Source organism: Apium graveolens, chromosome 10 (assembly GCF_009905375.1).
Source record: "Apium graveolens cultivar Ventura chromosome 10, ASM990537v1, whole genome shotgun sequence".
NCBI lineage: Eukaryota > Viridiplantae > Streptophyta > Magnoliopsida > Apiales > Apiaceae > Apium > Apium graveolens.
This window is the reverse complement of record NC_133656.1, coordinates 65368691-65370868: the sequence shown is the minus strand read 5'-3', so window position 1 is coordinate 65370868 and position 2178 is coordinate 65368691. Positions and strand designations below refer to the sequence as shown.

At 40.3% G+C, this 2178-nt stretch overlaps 1 non-coding gene across 1 annotated transcript; it reads left to right on the top strand.

Annotated features, from left to right (window-relative positions):
- Nucleotides 1-853: 853 nt before the first annotated feature.
- On the top strand, nt 854-960 carry LOC141694317 (small nucleolar RNA R71). Its single transcript, XR_012563635.1, has one exon. It is a non-coding gene; the product is annotated as a small nucleolar RNA R71 (small nucleolar RNA).
- The last annotated feature ends 1218 nt before the right edge of the window (nt 961-2178 follow it).

Here is a 2178-nt window from a genome sequence, read left to right as displayed (position 1 = left end):
CGCCGCTTTCTTCTTTTGCTTCTCTTCTTCATCAACAATTTCAGCTTCTCCGTCTTTCACTTTTTTAGCATCAGCAACTTTTCCAGACCTTAAGGTAATAGCTTTGACTTGCTCTTTAGCTTCCTTCCTATCTGGCACTTCAGTATCGCTGAGAAGTGTGCCAGGTTGACGGTTGAGCACTATATTGGCTATTTGACCGATTTGATTTTCCAAGGTCTTGATAGAAACAGCCTGACTTTTGCACAACAGCTTGAGTTCCTCGAAATCAGCACTAGAAGGTGGAGCAGCACCTCCTTGTTGAGGATATGATTGCCTTTGAGCATAATGTCGTGGTTTCTGGAATCCAGGTGGATTAAACTGTTTACTTACGCCTTACTGATATGGTTGCTGAATAGCATTCTGAGTATTACTCCAGCTGAACTTGGGATGATTTCTGTTGTTAGGATGATAGGTAGCTGGCACGGGTTGCTACGGTCGCTGATAATTATTCACATACTGAACAGATTCATTCACAAAAGAACATTGATCCATAGCATGAGAACCTGCACAAAGCTCACAGACCATAGCTATCTGATTGACTCCATAGGTGGCTAAAGAATCGACCTTCAAAGACAGCGCTTGGAGCTGCGCTGCAATAGTTGTGGCTGCATCGACTTCCAGAATACCTGCTACCTTCCCAGGCATCATCCTTTGAGTTGGGTTTTGATGCTCATTTGCAGCCATAGTTTTAATAATATTATAAGCCTCAATATAGCTTTTGGCCCACAAAGCGCCTCCAGCTGCTGCATCGAGCATTGGCCGAGATTGGGCCCCTAAACCATTATAGAAACCAGTGATCACCATCCAGTTAGGCATACCATGATGTGGACACTTTCTCAATATCTCCTTGTAGTGCTCCCAAGCTTCACACATAGATTCTGTTGGTTGCTGCATAAACTGAGTAAGAGCACTCCTCATAGCTGCAGTCTTCGTCATTGGATAGAACTTCACTAGAAACTTTTATGCAAGATCTTGCCAAGTAGTGATGGACAGCTGGTTCAGAATGTAACCAGTCCTTAGCTTTATCCCTCAAAGAGAATGGGAAAAGCCTCAGTTTGATAGCCTCATCAGTCACACCATTATATTTGAAAGTACTATAGATCTCGACAAAATTCCTGATGTGCATGTTGGGGTCTTCAGTCGCAGCACCTCCGAAAGAAACAGAATTCTGCACCATCGGAATAGTGCCCGGCTTGATTTCAAAATTGTTAGCCTGAATGGCCGGATGAAGGATTCTTGACTGAATATCATCAATTTTAGGCCGAGAAAAGTCCATAAGAGCTGGATCTGCCAGAACTATACGATCACCCATGATTACTGGTTCTTTCTGCTCACTCTCTTTATCCGAATCTTCAAAATCTATCTTCTCCGGAATATCAAGAACTGAGTCTGTCTCCTCAGCCGTATCTAAAGTCCTCTTGCGAGTACGAGAACGTGTTTGCATAAACATTCGCTAAAGTACCTGAAACACAACCGGAAACAATAAGTAACACGTCTTAATCAATAAGTCCTAATGACCACTGATGGTAAGTACATAAACTAAACAAATACACCGAGTCCCCGGCAGCGGCGCCAAAAACTTGTTAGGCACAAAACACGCGCTAATTATTCACGCAAGTATACGTGTTCGCAAGTAATATATAATAATTTCTAGTTCGTTCCCACAGAGACTCAGACTAAATATGTTCAATTAACACTTACTCACCAATGTATGATTACTTCTCAATGTCAAGACAATAACACGTAGATTTGATTAACTAATTATTAACTATAATTAACTACGAGAACTAAACACTTAATTGATACTTGAATTAACAATATTAAACACACATGAGATCATAACTTCATTACTACTTCCTTCAATAGTTATTATTATTACCCTTAGTATGTAACGGTGATGATATTAATCGAACAACACGAAACTGATAAAAGCCAACTTTCGTTGTACTAATACCATTCTAACAAACATCCACAATTAAGATAGAAGTTGAATACGCATCAATTATGTTGAGACCCTATATGTCTACAGAATTTGACAACATAACGATTTAAGCACAAGTGATTCCTTATGATTACACAGGGCAAGTAAAACGGTTAGAGTTACCCACTAATCATGCATACACATACATGAACCTATGC